Source organism: Mus caroli, unplaced genomic scaffold (genome assembly GCF_978045245.1).
Source record: "Mus caroli unplaced genomic scaffold, Mus_caroli_1 scaffold_15, whole genome shotgun sequence".
NCBI classification, from domain to species: domain Eukaryota; kingdom Metazoa; phylum Chordata; class Mammalia; order Rodentia; family Muridae; genus Mus; species Mus caroli.
The window spans coordinates 1613068-1634110 of record NW_028227270.1 but is presented as its reverse complement, the minus strand read 5'-3'; the positions used below and the strand labels follow the sequence as shown (position 1 = coordinate 1634110).

Sequence of the window (21043 nt, the reverse complement as noted above, 5' to 3'; positions counted from 1 at the left end):
CTGCGGTAGGATCTCAGGTAGTCCACACTCTCAAATACACAAAAGGAGTATAGATCCCATTCGGCAATCCAGCCATCCTCAGAGCAGTGGCTTTGCTCTTTGCCTAAACAAAGTGTCTCAGAATTGGAACACCTTGTACTCTGGGCTGGCAAGACCTGTGCACTGGGCAGTGCATGTTCTTCAATATCTGATGTATCCTTGACAAAACTGGGAATGGACTGCATCATCTTCTTGGCTTTATCCATGGATCCCTGCGGGTAAATCCTCCACCTTCTGATTCAGAGAAGAGTCCAGTTAATTAATTGTGCTCTATATTTCTTGACCCTTCCCAACCATTACACAGTGGGAAGCTGGGTTTTAAACCCACAAACCTAGAATCTATTTGCATTGCCTAAGGAGACAAGATTCTGCCCAATCTGGTGGCAAAATCCTTTCATCCCAGGACCTAAGGGAAAGAGCAGATCCTACACACAAGTAGAGGCAGGTGGATCTCTGATCTCAAGGCCAGCCTGGTTGTCAGACCTAGTTTCAGATCAGCTAGGGCTACAGAGGAAAACCTAGGCTCAAAAATCACAACTAGTAAACAAAATGGAGTGAAGCTCTCAAAGTAAGATGTTATCACTCTGGATGCAATTGTCTACAGTTAAATGTTATAGGCAGCCGAATAAACAGGCAATGGGGAAAGTGCTAATGAACCGTCAAATCTACTTGGGCAGCCTGGTATAGAGAGTAAATATTAAATATAAGGATCCCTCACTCTCTCTCTTCTGGAAAAGGATTTATTAGAATGACTTACATTCTGGAGTTGAACTTATTCCACAACAGCTGGAGAGGATGTAAAGTCCAAGATTCCAGAACTTCTCAGTTCCTGAGGATGGATGTCTCAGCTGGTCTTTAGTAGAAGATGGAACCACATGCAAGGGGGCTCAGGTGCCAGCGATGTAATAGACTTGCTAGCTAGGAAAGAGCAAGCAGGCAATGTGAAAACTTTCTTCCTCCCTGTTCTTATATAGGCCTCCAGCTGAAGGTGTAGCCTGAATTAAAGGTGTGTGTTAGCTTCAATGTCTGGATTAAAGCTCAGGGTCTTATGCTAAGTGTGGTGGCTCACGCCTTTAATCCAAGCACTATGGAATTGAATCAAGGAAGTAAATCTCTGTGAGTAGTCTGCTTTACAAAGTGAGTTACAGGACTGCCAGGGGTATTAATGACAAACCCAAGCTTATCACAACAATCACATTAACAAAGAAATCTGTCTTTCCTGCTTCAGATCCTAATTGGAGGCCTTGTCTTTCAAGCTCAAAAAGATCTGCATTAAAAGCAAGCCTTCCTACCTCACAGGTACGGATTACTTTCTATAAATTAAGCAAAAGTTACTTACTAACAGATGTATCCTCCAATTTTGGATTTTGTTTAATTGTAGAGATAATCAAGTTGATAACAAATAATAGCCACCACAGAGATATAACCAGAGATATAACCAGAAAAAGGATCCAGAGGTAAAAGACTGAATGAAGAGGGTGTGGGGATCAGATGTGCAAGAATTATTGTTCTTCACAAGAAGAATGAATTTTCATTTCATTGCTGGATTCAGTTTGTGAGAATTTTAATCAGCATTTTTTGTATCAATGTTCATAAAACAAATATATCTGACATTTTTCTTCTTTGTAGAGACTTTCTGTAGTTTAGGTATCCAGTTGACTGTGCCTTTGTAGGATAAGTTTGTCAGTGTTCCTTCTGTTTTTATTTTGTGGAATAGTTTGAGGAGTACTGAAATTAGTACTTCTTAGAAACTCTAGTAGATTTCTGCACCAAAACCATCTGGCCCTGGGCTTTTGCTGTCTTTGTTGAAGGGCTTTTAGTGGCTGCTTCTATTTCTTTAGGGGTTGTGGTGCTGTTCAAAGAGTTTATCTGATCTTGATTTAACTTTGGTAAGTGGTATCTGTCTAGGAGATTGTACATTTTGTTAAGATTTTCCAATTTTGTGTAGTACAGTTTTTGAAGTAAGACCTAATTAATCTTATATATCAGGGTATATTATTCTTATATATCAGGGTATATCAGTTGTCATCCATGTTGATTTAGCAGAAGGGTTTCCCAAAGTGCTCAAGGTTGCTCCCTGTGTGCTGGTTATCTTATGGCCCAGCACACATGAGAACCAGAATGCCTAAGGTCTGTCCCCTGAGGACTTCCTTAAAAAAAAAAAACAAAAAAAACCACAAACCTACCAGTTAGTCCTGTAACTAACAGTAGGAAAGAATAGAGTATCCTCATCTGTGTCCACTCCACCCCTCATCTTTTCCTTTGGGCCACTTAAAGAAGAACACAGATTTCTAGCTTTTTAGCACTTTTATTCAGAAAACTGCAACAAACCAAACAAACACCAGCTGGTTGCAAAGACACAACAACCTTTGTGCCCGTTTGTTTTATGAGCAGGACTTGACAAAAGATCCCCTAATTGCAAGTCCTTAGCAGGAATCAGGGCTCCTGGGCTCCAAACAGAGTTCTGGGTGGGTTTTCACTTCCTCTGCCCCAAAGCCCTTTGAATGCATGGCCAGCAGCCTAGGGGCCTGGCATGTCAGAAGCTGGATTCTCATGAGGGCAGTCTCCACCATCTCAATGCTCATGTTCTAGCCCTGTCCCTGAGCAGTCTTGGAGAGGGTTGGTATGGCACCTCTGTATCTCTGTCTTTGTTTTCCACATCTCCAGGGGACACTTGTGACTCCCTCAGATTCTCCGAAGACTTCTGTGTGCTTCTTCATGGCACAATTCTGCGGTGGTATCTCATGTAGTTCAAGTATAGATCCCAATCGACAATCCAGCTGTCTTCAGAGCAGTGGCTTGGCTCTGCCAAAATGAAATGGCACAGACTTGGAACATCGTGGACTCAGGGCTTGCAATACTTGTGCACTCAGCAGTGCATGCTCTGCAGAATTTGATGTATCCTTGACAAAACTAAGACCATACTGCTTCATTGTCACGTGATCTGTAGAATCTGATGTATCCTTGACAAAACTGAGACAGTACTCCTTCATTGTGGAATGCTCTGTAGAATCTGATGTATCCTTGACAAAACTGAGACGGTACTCCTTCATTGTGGAATGCTCTGTAGAATCTGATGTAGGCTTCATAAAACTTTGAAGGTATTCCTTCATTATCTTGGATTTATCCATGGATTGTTGAGGGCAAGTCCTTGGCCTTTTGATTCAGAGAAGACTCCAGTTAGTTATTTATACTCTATACTTCAAGGACCCTCCCAAATATTACATTGTGCAAAGCTGGGTGTTAAACCCATAATCCTAGCATTTATTTGCCTAAGGAGGCAAGATTTTGCCCAGTCTGGTGGCAAAATCAGAACCTGAGGAAAAGAAGCAGATCAGGCAGAGAAGTAGAGGCAGGTGGAATTCTGATCTCAAGTTTAGCCTGGTTGTCAGACCTAGTTTGAGGACAGCTAGGGCTACAAAGGAAAACCTAGGGTAAATAGTCAAAACAAGAAAACAAAAAAAAAAGAGTGAAGCTTCTTTTTTTCATATTTATGGAGATGTTATTTCCTTTATTTGAGAAACTTAAGTCTTGGGTACATCAAAACCAGTTTCTGGGATGAGGGAAAAAAAAAAACCCAGAACCCACAATAGAAAAAAAAAAGTTATCATCTGGGTCACAACAGAACCCAGAGATATTCTTATAGTTGAAAAATTATAGGTGCTTCATAATTGACCTTCTGATACAAAATGACCTATTGAATTTGCAACTTGGTTCTCGGTGTGGAGGTCCACAGACAAACTAGGATGTCTTCAGACCTTAGCTGGATGCCGTGAGGGGTTATTTGGCTTTCGACTCTTTTTTCCTTGTCTAAGAGGTAGCAGCAGCAACAGTGCCCACCTTCTGGGCAGCTTCTTTCTTGGCATGATGAGCCTGCAGGACTGCCATGGCTTCATCTACCTTGGAGCGGAGGAACTCGGGGGACTCCAGCATGTGCAGCAGCTCAGAGTTGTCGATTTCCAGCAGCATCCCGGTGATTTTCCCAGCCAGGTTTGAATGCATTGTTTGGATAAGCAGGAACAGATGCTCCCCCAGCATCTGCTTCTGCTCCTGGGGGGGGGGGGTGCTGCAGCAAGCATGGAGGCAGTCAGGGGCTCCTGACCCTGGACATGGACTGCAGGCTGGGGGGCCTGCAGTGGCTGGATGGCAGGGTGTGGGCTGCGGACACTGGAGGCATACTTGTATGGAGCCACAGCCCTGGGAGCGGGGGCAGCAACTGTGGCCCGAGGTGCAAGGTTTGGCAGGGCTGCGACTCTCTGAGCAGTAGTAGGAAGGCCATGAGTGGCCGGAGCATTACCAGTAGGAGCCAGATGTCGAAGAGCTGGACTAGGCCCGGACTGCCACAGGGCACTTGACATTCCTTGGAAGCCTTGAGGTCTCCCGCCTTGCTGCCAGCGTGTATTAGGCCTCATCTGTGGTAACTGGTTAGGCGTGTAATATGGGGGTCTTCCCTGAGCCTGTGGAACTGCGGGCACAAAGTAGCCACCAGCTGCAGGCTGGAACTGATTTAAGATGGCACTGGCAGGGAGTGCTCTCATCCCCGCTACAGGCTGCATGTACTGGTTAGTCAGGTGAGCCTTCCACTCTTCCTTCCTCTGGGCCAGGGCGACATACAGAGGCTTGGAGCCCACAATGCGTCCATTCATCTCGGTGACAGCTTTGGTCGCCTCTTCAGGAGAGGAGAAACAGACAAAGCCAAACCCTTTGCTTCTCCCATCTTCTAGCATCACCTTCACACTGGTGATTGATCCAAAGGGAGAAAACTCTTTCCTTAATTTCTCATCATCAATGATGTCATCCAAGTTCTTAATGTAGAGATTCTCCCCCTGGTACCGGCTAATCCTCTCCTGCTTCAGCTGCTCAAACTTCTGCTTTAGCTTAGCCTGCCTTTCTACCTTTTTCTGTGCATGGCCTACAAATATGGCTTTCCCGCTCATTTCTTTTCCATTCATTTCTTCCACAGCCTTATTGGCATCCTCGTGTTTCTCATAACTTACAAAGCCAAAGCCTTTGGACTTCCCCCTGGAGTCTCTCATCACCTTGACACTTAGGGTCTTACCAAACTGGCTGAAGAGCTCTTTCAGATTCCCATCATCCACCTCTTCTCCGAAGTTTTTGATATAAACATTGGTGAATTCCTTGGCCTTGGCTCCAAGCTCTGCTTCCTGCACTTTGCGAGACTTGAATCTACCCACAAACACTTTAAGGTCATTGAGAAGCATGCCATTCATCTTCTCGATGGCCTTGTTGGCGGCCTCTTGGGTCTCGAAGTGAACAAAAGCATAGCCCTTAGAGCCGTTCTCACCACAGACCACCTTACAGGACAAGATGTTTCCAAAGGCAGAGAAAGTGTCATACAGTGCCTTGTTGTCTATGGATTTGTCCAGGTTCTTGATGAAGACATTTCCCACCCCAGACTTTCTCAAAGAGGGATCCCTCTGCGACCACATGATGCGGATCGGCTTTCCCTTTATCACCTCGAAGTTCATGGTGTCCAAGGCCCTCTCAGCATCAGCTGGCTGCTGGAAGTTGATGTAGGCATAACCCAGAGAGTGCTGCCTGGTGATCATATCGCGACAGACCCGGATGGACAGCACAGGCCCCGCAGGGCTGAACTTTTCATACAGCATGGCTTCGGTGACATCCAAGTGCAAATCGCCCACATATAAGGAGGCCATGGGGTATCTGCTGGCTGCAGCGTTCATCTCCCCACCTCCCACGACCCCGATCCCTACCAGGAGGACTTCTAACAAGGCCTAGTGCAGGGCAAAAGGGGCTCTGAGGAGCTGTGGCATGTGCCACAGCGTACAGGTGGCACCAGGGAAGACAGGGAAGGCTGGAGCAGGGAGGCTCCGAGCTGGGACCCGAGTGCTGGACGACTTGCACTGGACTGCAAAAGCCCCAAGACAAAAAGGCTCTCAAAAACAATATGGCCCGCTCCTGGAGTTTGTACTCTGCAGCTGTCCTGGCTTGAGGCTTAAAAAATAAAAATTAAAGTAGAAAATCCCCTTGTAAAGGGGACAAAAAATTTTCAAGAGCCAATCAGATGATGTGCTCACGGCAGTCTTGGGAACACGTGTTTCGTGTTAAATATAGGCCCTGGGCTCCCAGAGGTTTACAGTTACAGCAGCCCGGGAAGGGGGAAACCAAATCTTTGCAGGTGCCTGCGAAGGGCAGTGCGGACACGTGGTGCAGCCAGCCGGGGCGCAGGGCTGCCACGTGGCTCTGAGGCGTGCAGGGGTGGGCCGGGCAGAGGGGGATGGCTCACCACCGGAAGGACAGACAGATGCGGACAGACAGGCAGGCCAGAAGAAGTGAAAGTCACTTCCCCGCGGGCTCCCAGCACAAGTCTCTCTCTGGTTCTTTTTCTTCTTTTTTCCCTTTTGCTTTTTTTTTCCCTCTTTTTTTCTTCTTTTCTTTTTTTTTTTTTTAAGGTTTTTGAGGCTTTTGTAATTTTTTTAGGCTTTTTCTTTTTTCTGCTTCAGGCTTGCTGAGCCCAAATGCAACACTGACGGCTGCGACCTGGGGCAGAGAGAGAAGCTTCTTAAAATAAGATCCTATCTCACAGAATGCAATTGTCTAGAGTTAAACATTATATGTAACTGACTAGATATGCAATGGGGAAAGTGCTAATGGACTGGCAAATCTACTTGGAGTGCCTGGTTTAGAGAGTAAGAGAGCAAATAAAATGATCTCTCACTTACTATGTCTTTCCTGAAAGGACATTTATTAGAATGGCTTACATTCCCCAGTTGAGATTATTCCACAGCAACAAAGTCCAAGATTCCAGAAGTTCTCAGTTCCAGAGGGTGGATGTCTCAGGTGGCCTTCAGTAGAAGTTGAATCACAGTCAGGTAGGCTCTCGAGCCAGTGAAGTAATAGACTTGCTAGCTAAAAGAGAGCAAGAAGGCAAAGTGAAAACTTTCTTCCTCTCTGTTCTTACATAGGCCTCCAGCTGAAGGTGTGGCTGGAATTAAAGTTGTTTATTCCAGATTCAATGTCTGGATTAAAGGTGTGTGTCTTCTGCTGGGTGTTGTGACTCACGCCTTTAATCCAAACACCACGGAATTGAATCAATCAATTACATCTCTGTGAACAAGCTGGTCTACAAAATGAGTTCCAGGACAGCCAGTGGTATTATAGACAAATCCTTGCTCATAACAACAACAACAACAACAACCAGTTACATAAAAAAAGATGTGTCTTTCTTGGTTCAGATCCAGAAACTGTGTCTTTCAAACTCAAAAAAGATCTTTATTAAATACAAGTCTCTTAGCTCAAAGACACTGATTACTTTCTACAAATTAAGTAAATATCCTTTTCAGGTGTGTCATCCAATTTTGGATTTTGCTGAATTCAAGATTTTGTCAAGTTGACAATAAAGAATATCCAACAGAGACAGTGTTTCTCTGTTGGAAGCAACCGTGTTTGAATGTTAACTGCACTCAGACCTATGAGTTTTCCTCTTAGGACTGCTTTCATTGTGACCCATACGTTTGGGTATGTTGTAACTTCATTTTCATTACACTCTAAAATGTCTTTCTTTTTTATTTCTCCCTCGACCAAGTTATCATTGTGTAGAGTGTTTCTCAGGTTCCTTGTGAATGTTGGCTTACTATTATTTATGTTGTTATTGAAGATCAGCCTTAATATGGGTTATCTGATATGATGCTGAAAGACTCCAAAACTCCCAAAGGGAGGCACTTACTCAAGCCTCGGGTCAGCCGCGCACCCAAGAAGACACTGAGACCGGTACTTAAGATGTATAGAGAGTAAGATTTAATACAGCAACGACAAGAAAGCACATAAAAGCACATAAACCAGAGCCCTATAAAGCAACAGCAAGCAAATACATGAACTAGAGCTCTGGGGTCGAAACCCACACACCCCGCATGGTGTAGAGGGGATTCGACAACTAGCCCAAACTTTTCACAGGCTTTTATAGGAGAAGGGTAAGGGGGGAGCAGGGCAGGGAAAATACAGGTTTTACGTCACTAAGTGATTCAGCCAAGGGTTTTTCCAAAGTGCTTTTGCAACCGCGTCCCACACTTTGGCCATGTACTTGATTCATTGGAACTGAGGTTTTTACTCACACCCTTATCTCAAAAATGTCCCTGGCACAGTCCTTAGTTGGGAGGGGTTGGACTGGGTTCGTTCCAGGAAACCCTTATCTCAGAAATGTCCCCGGAACAGTTTTCATTTGAGAGGGGGTCTGACTCTGGTGTGAGAGTTCAGAATGTACTCTGGGGTGAGTGTTCTGGTGGTCAGTAATTTTCCTCTTTCATTCCCCACTCCTTCTAGTGAGTAATTCTAATCTTAGAATTTCAGAAGTCTATATTTTTATGCGGAGAATACTGCATTTACTCTATTTTAACATGGGAACAAAAACAGAATAAGAAGCATTAGTAAACAGAACTAGGCAGGGGCCCTTTTAGCGAGGCTTGAGGGTCTGGGCACGATGTAGGTGCACGTAGATCAGATCTCTGGCTGGAACTGGTGAGATGTCCTTGGGATACCCAGCTCGTTCACTGTCTCAGCTGTTGGGATCCCTGGAGCAATGTCGTCCGCGTACTCAGTCCAATTTTTCCCAGTTGTGACCAGACCACCTGCAAGCCTTTTAACTTAGCATACAGAGCATTATTAACAACATAGGTTTAAACACATCATTTAAGACTATAATGGGCATAGGAGTCTCATAAAGGATAAAACTGAATCAAGAGGAAGTATTTCTAGTACGTTTAAGTAGGGCATAGGGAAGGAACACCAAGTCTGTGCCAGTCTCTACGATTAATTTAGTCAAGGTCTGTCATAGAGTTTTAAACTAATTTATTTTATCTGTCCTGAGCTCTGAGGTCTATACACACAATGTAATTTTTATTTGACCTCTAAATGCTTGGCCACACCCTGACTTACCTGGGCAACAAAGCAGGGCTATTATCTGACACTATTGCTTTTGGCACTCTGAACCTTGGAAAAATTTTCTTCAATAATCTTCTTGATGACTATGTGAGCAGTCTCATTTATCCATTTTGAGAACGTTTTTTCTCAGTAAAGTTTATTTCTCAGTTGATGTCAGGTCTGTCTTTTCAAGGGAGGACTAGTTTTCTTTCTTTCAGTTTTTACCATTTTATACAGGGTTTCTTTTACCAGTCTTAATTTGTCTATAACTTGATAGTCTTCAGACTGCCAGGATCATTGCTCTTTGGGATGCCTGTTTTTGGCGGTTAGATCTGCCATCTGATTTCTTTTGTTCACAGCATCTTAGGTCTTTTTCTGTAGATGTCAACAGCTCTCTTTGTCTGTATATTGTTCCATACAGTGGCAAAAGCATACCTGCTGTCAGTGTAGACTTTTATAAAGCTTGTATCAAAGCCACAAGTTTAGCTTTTTGGGCTGAAGTCCCTTTAGGGAGGCTGCTGGCCTAGATCACTTGCTTTTTGTCCACTACTGCACTGCTGTCCCCGCCTTCCGCTTACCTTCAATCGTGAGGCTACTGCCGTCCGTGTACCAGCTCAAACTCTCAGGCCAAGGCTGATCTGATCTTTACTTGCCGAGGTAAGTAGCCCCCTCTGTTGGTAGATGGCCCCATGGATATGAGCTGCTTTTCATCAACTACTGCTGCTCCTGTGACAAAGCTGCTGCCATCTGTGTACCAGGCAGGCACACCTGGCCAAGGCTGATCAGTCAGATCTCTCCTTGTTCCAGTTTCCTCAGCCAGGACATCAGCACATTGATGTACAGGAGTGGAGTCATCCGCCAAGGAGCAGTAAACTCTGGTAGTGGGTATAGTCACATGCTGACCCAGAGTAAGCTTGTCAGCGTCTTTAACAAGCAGGGCTGCCTTTATGCTGCCAAAGGCTTTTTGGTGTTCCTCAGTCCAGGTGAATGGGACTTTTTCTTTCTGCAAAAGCCCGCCGTCCCCAGAAACTCACGTACTTGGCGCGGGGTGGTGGGGGTTGGGATCAGCATCACAGTCTTTTTTTCTGGCCTCGGTGAGCCACCGCTTTTCGTCGTCTCGGCACCTCGGTACGACATAACTGAGCTTTCTTGGCTGATACCCGGTACCCCAACTCACCCAGTTCATTCAGGAGCTTCTAGGAGGGCCAGAATTTCTTCTTTGTCTTTGATGTCTCTGCCTTTAGCCAACCGCAGGGCTTGGGTTAGTGCCAGGAGTTCATGTTTTCCAGAGCATTAGTCAGCCATCGGTCAGGGGGCTGAACCACACTTTTAGGGCATGTGCCAAGTTTTGTCTCAGAGTCAGTTTATCTGCGTCCTTGACCAGAAGCCACTATGTGCAGACAAGCAGGTCATCTTACAGTCACCAGGTCTAATTTTCACAAGTATGCCACCGGTCTTTTTCAGGGTCCCAATTTCTGAGTAAGAACCTCTTTGGCAATACTTTTGTTCTCAGTCACATCTAGGAGTCCCAAAGTTAGGGACAACATTAGGGCAGTCTCAATAGCATCTAAGGCCATCCAAGGTTGTTCTTTATTTTTTATACGAAGGGCTGTTTATCTTTTTAATTCAGCAAAACCTGGAATCCACAGTTTGCAAAGACCTGTAGTGTTCAGGAACCTTTTAAACTTGCTTTACATTGGTCAGTGGAGGAATATGAAACACAGTCTCTTTTTAGCTGCTTCAACAGGTAGGCCACCAGTCTCTTTTAAGGACTCAACTTCTGTGTTAGCACCCCTTCTGCTTTTTCTTTACTTTCAGCCACAAACAGGTGAAGGGTTTGGTCATGAGGGGGGGCTCCTCTTTTTTTTTGTTAGGGCAGTCTCTCACTCAGTGCTCTTTTTCTTTTTTCTTTAACAGATAACAGTAAACACTTTGATCTTCAGCCAAAAGCTTGCTTTTGTTGCCGGGTACTAAGTTTTCTAGCTTCCCTGACTTTTGTGACCAGCATTTTATTTTTCTTATCTTTTTTTAAAAAATTTTCTGGCTCCTTATTTCTTACAGATCATTCCTGAGTGCTAGTATTATTAGCAAGTGTCACTTTGCTAGGTTTTAGTCTTTGTCATTTATCTCTCTTTGCTCCTGTTTCTTAACTGCAATGGAGATCTCATATAATGTCTCTCTTTCTATCTATATATATCTCTTTCTTGTCTTTGCTTACTTTGAATGTTATCTAATTATTACATCTATATTTTGTCACTTAACTTTTTTCATAGTTCACCTCTTTTTACTGTTAGGTCAGATTGTCGGGGCACTTTCAGTCCCACAGAGACGAGACCTCATCAGAGCCTGGCAGTTAGACCCATAGGTGCTCCTTACCTTGTATGTCTCCCTCACCGGAGCCCAGAACAGACTCACTGCCAACAACTCAGGGCAGTGCCTGAGAAGAGAAAACACATGGGGCAGAGAAGGGAGTGCAGTTCTCACATCAGACCACTGATATTTCAAAATGAACACAATTTTTTCTGTTAACAGTTAGCAAGAGACAGGATACAGGGGACAGGAGAATGAGCCTTTCTCCCACCCAGGAGGCAAGCAAAGGCTGAAAACAGATCCTTTGATGTGAAGAGCCCAGCGCCGAGTCTCCGCTGCGTGCCGGAACGCGGTGTAAACTCCTGGGAGTGGCAAACAAACGCTGGCAGGCAGAGGCAGCAATTTAACTATTTAACTACCTGATAGACGCCTGGTGCTCTCTGCACTGTCTTTGGGGAGGGAGCACGCAGTCAGGCAGGCACAAGGGAGTGCGGGTAGACTCTGGGGGGCCAAAGGAGGGACGGCGGCTGTAGTCGGCCCCTCCCCAGCTGTGGCAGGCTTGACGGCTATTCCGGGACTGGCAGGCGGGGGCCGGCAGGCCGCTGCACTCACTACCAGCATTTCACAACTCGGGGCACAGACAGCCTCTGCTGCTGCCGTGCCTGCAGAAGCCAGAACCTCAGCGCCACTGCTGCTATCAAAGCCCCACCTGCGCTGCTAAAGCCAGAAATTCCTAGCCCAGTTCTGCAATCTCAGAGCTCTTTTGAGCAGCCTGGGACTCACCAGCACTGAGTTTTCAAATTCTGTCCTGACGTCAGTCCAAGTCTACAGTCGACAAAGGGTTAACACACACACACACACACAGTCTTGTCACGTGACACAAACACAACCAGCCAAACGCCACTTTTTGACGGGGTCGGATTTCACATTGACTCTTTTTCCTGATAGGGGTGGGATTCCACATCCACTCCCGCTCTGGCAGAGAGAACACTCTCTCTCTCCTTCACTCTGCCAGGCAACAGCCAGGTCTTTTTGACTGTTCTGTACCCTGGGCACTCCTTCCAGGGTCTCCCTTGGAACATCTCTTTTGGGGTGCGGACCGTGAGGCCATAGACAGTCGTCCTCTCACAGCCACTGCCAGAATAAACCCACAATCTCAGAATACACAAATGCAGCAGTTCCACACTTACACACCCAGCAGATTGTCCCATTTCTAAAATAATAGCAAACAACAAGAGCAGACACAAGACTCAGACAAAAAGAAACCAAAAACAGCGGCGACTTCCCGTCGCCCACAGGCAACTCACAGATTCAGATGGCCTTTCCAAGGCCGGCCAGCTTAGACCTTCCACCTAAGTGATGGTCTCTCGGCCTTCAGAGGGGTCCGCCAAGCGTCCTTGGCCCTCCCCTTGTCTTCCTGGGGCGTCCCCCAGGGCGATCGGACGGTGGGCACCAGATACGTCTATCTCTACCCACCCCGCGCTCTCTATTGAGACTTGCCTGGTCTCCAGCTCCCGGAGCACGGTCTCTGGTGCTCGTACTGAGCACAGAGCGTCACGCAAAACCAGAATTGCGATCGCACCAGATACAGATTCAGATGGCCTCTCCAAGGCCCACAGATTGAGACTCTCCTGGTCTCCAGAAACAGAACACAGACACCAGACCAAAGCAGAACAGTAAATCTTACTTCTGAGTGGGTCCAGGACTTCTGGGTAGACGCGCTGATTCCCGGCCAATGCACCAAATGAAAGACTCCAAAACTCCCAAAGGGAGGCACTTACTCAAGCCTCGGGTCAGCCGCGCACCCAAGAAGACACTGAGACCGGTACTTAAGATGTATAGAGAGTAAGATTTAATACAGCAACGACAAGAAAGCACATAAAAGCACATAAACCAGAGCCCTATAAAGCAACAGCAAGCAAATACATGAACTAGAGCTCTGGGGTCGAAACCCACACACCCCGCATGGTGTAGAGGGGATTCGACAACTAGCCCAAACTTTTCACAGGCTTTTATAGGAGAAGGGTAAGGGGGGAGCAGGGCAGGGAAAATACAGGTTTTACGTCACTAAGTGATTCAGCCAAGGGTTTTTCCAAAGTGCTTTTGCAACCGCGTCCCACACTTTGGCCATGTACTTGATTCATTGGAACTGAGGTTTTTACTCACACCCTTATCTCAAAAATGTCCCTGGCACAGTCCTTAGTTGGGAGGGGTTGGACTGGGTTCGTTCCAGGAAACCCTTATCTCAGAAATGTCCCCGGAACAGTTTTCATTTGAGAGGGGGTCTGACTCTGGTGTGAGAGTTCAGAATGTACTCTGGGGTGAGTGTTCTGGTGGTCAGTAATTTTCCTCTTTCAATGCATGGGATAATTTCAGGATTTTTGTATCTGTTAAGGCCTGTTGTAGAAAGTAATCAGTGTCTTTGAGGTAGGAAAACTTGCCTTTAAAGAAGATCTGTTTCCATTGTGTCCTAATTAACAAAATCAGAAATGAAAAGGGAGATATAACAATAGAAACTGAAGAAATAAAAAAAAAATCATCAGATCCTATTACATGAGCCTATACTCAACCAAACATGAAAACCTGGATGAAATGGGCAATTTTCTAGACAGATACCAGGTACCAAAGTTAAATCATGACCAGATAAACAATTTAAACATTCCTATACTCCTATAGCAATAGAAACAGTCATCAATAGTATCCCAACCAAAAGGAGCCCAGGACCACATGGGTTTAGTGCAGAGTTCTATCAGACCTCAAAAAAGACCTTATTCTAATAGTCCTTGTGATGGTTTGTATATCCTTGGACCAGGGAGTGGCACCATCTGAAGGTGTGGTCTTGTTGGAATAGGTGTGACCTGGTTGGAATGGGTGTGTCACTGTGAGTGTGGGTATAAGATCCTCACCCTAGTTGCCTGGAAGTCAGTCTTCCACTAGCAGCATTTGGATGAAGACATAGAACTCTCAGCTCCTCCTGCACCATGCCTGCCTGGATACTGCCATGCTCCAACCTTGATGATAATGGACTGAACCTCTGAACCTGTAAGCCAGCCCCAATTAAATGTTGCTTTTTATAAGACTTGCCTTGGTCCTGGTATCTGTTCACAGCAGTAAAACCCTAACTAAGACAAATTGGTACCAGAAGTGGAGTATTGCTGTGATAGGCCTGACCGTGTTTTTATTCGAAAGAATGTGGATTTGGGGACTTTGTATTTGGAAAGCAATGGAATGCTTTAAATGGGGCTTAATGGGTCATCCTAGTAGGAATATGGAAGACTTAATTGCTGGGAGTAATTTGAACTGTGTTGACCTGGCCCAAGAGATTTCAAAGGAGAAGAATTTTAGAATGTGGCATAAAGACTGGTTTTGTGGTATTTTGGTGAAGAGTGTGGCTACTTTTTGCCCTTGTCTGAAAAGTTTGCCTGAGGCTAAGGTGAAGAGACTTGGATTAATTGCATTGACAAACGAAGTTTCAAAAAAGCCCAGCAGAGATTTTGTTCTCTGGTTAAGTCTCACAAAGAGAAGTTTGAACAAGCATAGCAAGCTTAGAAAGGCAAAATATAAAATAAATTGTTCGAAAATTAAAGGAGTACCAGGAAGTGAAATGGAGCAAAATCTTGTGTTCTAGGAGATAACAGATTAAGGGAGTGGGACCTTGGGGCAAGATTCTACCCAGCTTAATTAGATCCAGGCATGGTGGTACACACCTTTAATCGAATACTGATCTCTGCATTCAAGGTCAATCTACAGAGCAAGAACCAGGATAGCCAAGCTTAGGCAGTGAAGGATTTAGAAAACATAAAGCTAATGATAATGTAATAGTACAAGGGGATCATGTTCTAGTTCTTGTAAGCAGCAGAACTCGGCAGCTTCAGCCACGTGGCTCTGGCTCTAGAGTTAAGAATGGAAGGAACTACTGGGAAAATTGATGGTGGTTAGCTGGAGCTAAGGAATTAGCAGTGATTAAGAAGAGACCAGCATCACTGAGGTGAAATCTTCTGGAAATTGTTTTCTGGGAGCACAAAGAAGCTGTGTTCCAGAGATACCCGAGGTTGTACCTCATGCTGCGGCTGGACTTGGTAATGTGTAAGAGTCACTCAGGTGGTACTGCTTGTGAAGGAATGAAGGGATCATGGAGAGAAGCTGAGGCTTAGCACTGTGAGAGGCCAGGGAAGGCCATTGGAGAAAGTGAAGCCTCAGCTGTAGTTGATGGCCCAGGATTGAAGGGGTCATGCAAAGGATTTGAGGCTTGGCACCCTGAAGAGAGCCTATGAGAGGCTATTGGTGAAGCCTAGTTGGAGTGGAACACCCCAATGTATTGGAGATGTCAGTACCATGGGATGATCACCAAGAACAGAGGCCGTAATGGAGTGGATCAACCTGAGCATAGAGTGCTACAGAGGACAGAGATGGAGAAGTGATGCCAGTCCTTAGGAGGAGTCCAAAAGATCAAGTGGAATCCCAGACACTGAAAGAAGAAGCTGTAACATTGAAATTGCCTTGGAGACTCAAAGATGTGAAAGATGCCAGAGCCATGGGATACATGCTGAGGAAAGTTGCTAACAGGGAGTGGAACCAGCCCAGGAGGAAGCAGTTTGTTTTAGTCAAAAAAGACGAAAAAGGAGTGGAGATCTGAAGACCACTTTGACATCAGCCATGGAGATGCAGAGTTTGGAGTCTGCCCAGCTGGTTTCTTGCCTTGCTTTGGGGATTAGTTAATTAAGTTGAATGAATCTCAGAAGAGACCTTGAACTTTGGACTTTTAACATTGTTGCAACTGCTATAGACTATGAGGACTTTGAAAGTTGCACTAAATGCATTTTGCATTATGCTATGTTTAAGTATGGCCCCCATAGACTCATGTTTTTGAACAAGTCTATGGGGACCAGGGAGTGGAATGTGATGGTTTGTATATCCTTGGACCAGGGAGTGGCACCATCTGAAGGTGTGGCCTTGTTGGAATAGGTATGACCTGGTTGGAATGGGTGTGTCACTGTGGGTGTGGGTATAAGATCCTCACCCTAGTTGCCTGGAAGTCAGTCTTCCACTAGCAGCATTTGGATGAAGACATAGAACTCTCAGCTCCTCCTGCACCATGCCTGCCTGGATACTGCCATGCTCCAACCTTGATGATAATGGACTGAACCTCTGAACCTGTAAGCCAGCCCCAATTAAATGTTGCTTTTTATAAGACTTGCCTTGGTCCTGGTATCTGTTCACAGCAGTAAAACCCTAACTAAGACAGTCCTCAAAATTCCACAAAATAGGAACAGGAGGTACTCTATGCAATTCATTCTATGAAACCACAATTACTCTGATACCTAAACCACATAAAGACTCAACAAGAAAGAGAATGTCAGACCAAGTTCCTTTATGAATATTGATGCAAAAATACTCAATAAAATCCTCACAAAGCAAATCCAATAACACATCAAAACGATCATCCATCATGACCAAATAGGCTTCATCCCAGGGATGCAGGGATGGTTTAATATATGGCAATGTATGGAATCCAATATATAAACAAACTCAAAGACAAAAGCTACATGATCATCTCCTTTGATGCTGAGAAAGCATTCCACAAAATCCAACACCCTTTCATGATAAAAGTCTTGGAAAGATTGGGAATTCAAGGCCCATACTGAAATATAAAAGCAATATACAGTAAACCAGTAGCCAACATCAAATTAAGTGGAGAGAAACTTTAAGCAATACCACTAAAATCAGGTACTAGACAAGGCTGCACACTTTCTCCCTACCTATTCAATATAGTACTTGAAGCTCTAGCCAGAGCAATTAGACAACAAAAGGAGATCAAGGGGATATAAATTGGAAAGGAAGAAGTCAAAATATCACTATTTGCAGATGATATGATAGTATATATAAGTGATCCTAAAACTTCCATCAGAGAACTCCCAAGTCTGATAAACAGCTTCAGTGCAGTAGCTGGATATAAAATTAACTCAAACAAGTCAGTGGCCTTTCTTTACACAAAGGATAAACAGGCTGAGAAAGAAATTAGGGAAACAACATCCTTCACAATAGTCACAAATTATATAAAATACCTTTGTGTGACTCTAACCAAGGAAGTGAAAGATCTGTATGATAAGAACCTCCAGTCTCTGAAGAAAGAAATTGAAGAAGATCTCAGAAGATGGAAAGATCTCATGCTCATGGATTGGCAGGATTAATATGGTAAAAATGGCTATCTTGCCAAAAGCAATCAACAGATTCAATGCAATCCCCATCAAAATCCCAACTCAATTCTTCACTGAGTTAGAAATGGCAATTTGTAAATTCATCTGGAATAACAAAAAATCTAGGAAAGCAAAAACTATTCTTTTTTTCAATATTTTCTTAAATTAGGTATTTTCCTCATTTACATTTCCAATGCTATCCCAAAAGTCCCCCATACCCTCCACCCCACTCCCCTACCCACCCACTCCCACTTTTTGGCCCTGATGTTCCCCTGTACTGGGGCATATAAAGTTTGCAAGTCCAATGGGCCTCTCTTTGCAGTGATGGCCGACGAGGCCATCATTTGATACATATGCAGCTGGAGTCAAGAGCTCCAGGGTACTGGTTAATTCATAATGTTGTTCCACCTATATGGTTGCAGATCCCTTTAGCTCCTTGAGTATTTTCTCTAGCTCCTCCATTGGAGTTCCCCTACTCCATCCAATTGTTGACTGTGAGCATCCACTTATGTGTTTGCTAGGCCCCAGCATAGTCTCACAAGAGACAGGTATATCAGGGTCCTTTCAGCAAAATCTTGCTAGTGTATACAATGATGTCAGCATTTGGAGGCTGATTATGAGATGGAATCAGCATGCCTGACCTCAAGCTGTACTACAGAGCAAATGTGATTAAAAAAAAAAAACTGCATGGTACTGTTACAGTGACAGACAGGCAGATAGATCAATGGAATAGATTTGAAGATCCAGAAATGAACCCACACACCTATGGTCACTTGATCTTTGATAAGGGAGCTAAAACCATCCAGTGGAAAAAAGACAGCATTTTCATCAAATGATGCTGGCACAACAGGTAGTTATCATGTAGAAGAATGCAAATTGATCCATTCTTATCTCCTTGTACAATGCACAAGTCTAAGTGGATCAAGGAACTCCACATAAAACCAGAGACACTGAAACTTATCGAGGAGAAATTGGGGAAAAAACTCAAAGATATGGGCACAGGGGGAAAATTCCTGAACAGAACAGCAATGCCTTGTGCTGTAAGATCAAGAATTGACAAATGGGACCTTATAAAATTGCAAAGCTTCTGTAAGGCAAAAGACACTGTTAATAAGACCAAAAAGCAACCAACAGATTGGGAAAAGATCTTTACCACTCGTAAATCAGATAGGGGACTAATATCTAATATATACAAAGAACTCAAGAAGCTGGACTCCAGAAAATCAAATAACCCCATTAAAAAATGGGGCACAGAGCTAAACAAAGAATTCTCAACTGAAGAATACCGAATGGCTGAGAAGCACCTGAAAAAATGTTCAACATCTTTAATCATCAGGGAAATACAAATCAAAATAACCCTGAGATTCTACCTCACACCAGTTAGAATGGCTAAGTTAAAAATTCAAGAGATAGCAGATGCTGGCAAGAATGTGGAGAAAGAGGAACACTCCTCCATTGCTGGTGGGATTGCAAGCTTGTACAACCACTCTGGAAATCAGTCTGGCAGTTCCTCAGAAAATTGGGCATAGTATTACCTCAAGATCCAGCAATACCTCTCATGGGCATATTCTCTGAAGAAGTTCCAACTTGCAATAAGGACACATGCTCCACTATGTTCACAGCAGCCTTATTTATAATAGCCAGAAGCTTTAAGGAACCCAGATGTCCCTCAACAGAGGAACGGATACAGAAAATGTGGTACATTTACACAATAGAATACTACTCAGCTATTGAAAACAATGAATTTATGAAATTCTTAGGCAAATGGATGGATCTGGATGATATCATCCTGAGTGAGGTAACTCACTCACAGAAGAACACACTTGATATGCACTCTCTGATACATGGATATTAGCCCAGAATCTTAGAATACGCAAAATACAATTTGCAAAACACATGAAACTCAAGATGAAGGAAGACCAAAGTGTGGACACTTTGTTTAGAATGGGGAACAAAATACCCATGGAAGGAGTTACAGAGACAAAGTTCAGAGCTGAAATAGAAGGAAGGATCACCCAGAGATTGCCCCACCCAAGGATCCATCCCATAAACAACCACGAAGCCCAGACACTATTGCATGTGCCAGCAAGATTTTGCTGACAGGATCCTGATATAGCTGTCACTTGTGAGGCTATGCCAGTGCCTGGCAAATAGAGAAGTGGATGTTCACCATCATCTATTGGATGAAATACAGGGCCCCCAAAGAAGGAACTAGAGAAAGTAGCCAAGGAGCTAAAGGGGTCTGCAAGCCTATAGGAGGAACATCAATATGAACTAACCAGTACCCTCAGAGATCCTTGCAACTATACCACCAGTCCAAGAACCACACGCCTGAGTGAACATACCTACCTCAGATCAATTTCTTACTGAGAAGCTCAACTTTTTGGAAGACAAACAGCTAAACTAAGGCTTATAAAATGTGAAGCTCTTCCAAGATTGGAAGCACATAAAAGCCACCTCTCAAGGCCAGGTTGCTGGGTTTACTGTGTTGGGGCCAATACTGTCCTGACTTTTCACTTTAGGCAATCCTGTTTATGAAGTTGAGTTCACTTATGATGCAGAAATTTGCTCTGGAAATTTGTAAACATTGAAAGTTTCTCCTGTGCAGAAGTGGTGGCAAGGGCCTATACTCCTCGTAATAGAGAAGCAAGGCAAAGTAAATCTGAGTTCAGGGGTAGCCTAGTCTACACATAAGGAAGGAGTAAAATGGAAGTTGCAGGTGTCCCCTAGATTAATTTGGATGGAAAGTGTTCTGGCTATTTTTGTGTCAACTTGACACAGCTGGAGTTATCACAGAGAAAGGAGCTTCAGTTGAGGAAATGCCTCCATGAGATCCAGCTGTAAGGCATTTTCTCAATTAGTGATCAAGGAGGAAAGGCCCCTTGTGGGTGGGACCATCTCTGGGCTGGTAGTCTTGAGTTCTATAAGAGAGTAGGCTGAGCAAGCCAGGGGAAGCAAGCCAGTAAGGAACATCCCTCCATGGCCTCTGCACCAGCTCCTGCTTCTGACCTGCTTGAGTTCCAGTCCTGACTTCCTTTGGTGATGAACAGCAGTATGGAAGTGTAAGCCGAATAAACCCTTTCCTCCCCAACTTGCTTCTTGGTCATGATGTTTGTGCAGGAATAGAAACCCTGACTAAGACAAATTGGTACCAGGAGTGGGGTATTCCTGTGACAACCTGACCATGTTTTGGGGAGGACTGTGGAAGGACTTTGGAACTTTCGGCTTGAAGATACATTTGCTGTTAAGAGCTCTGTCAGATGTTGTGTAGGAGCTTGGAAGATAATGTTGAGAACAGTGCAGAAGATGGATGCCTGGTTTGTGAAATTTCAGAGGGAAAATTAAAGACACTTTTCAGGGCCATTGTTACTTTGGTTGTGAAGATTCTGTGGTTCTGGTTAGCTGGGGCTGAAGAATCAGCTGTGATTAACAAGATACCAGAACTACTAAAGCAAAAACTTTGCATTACTGGGACTATTGATGCTGGTTAGCTAGAGCTAAGAAATTAGCGGTGATTAAGAAGAGACCAGCATCGTTGAGGTGACATCTTCTGGGAAGTGTTTTCTGAAAGCACAAAGAGGCTGTGTTCCAGAGATAGG

General features: G+C 44.4%; 1 pseudogene; it reads right to left on the bottom strand.

The window, feature by feature from the left end:
- Positions 1-3849: 3849 nt before the first annotated feature.
- Positions 3850-5744, bottom strand: LOC110302759 (polyadenylate-binding protein 4 pseudogene; annotated as a pseudogene).
- Positions 5745-21043: the final 15299 nt, after the last annotated feature.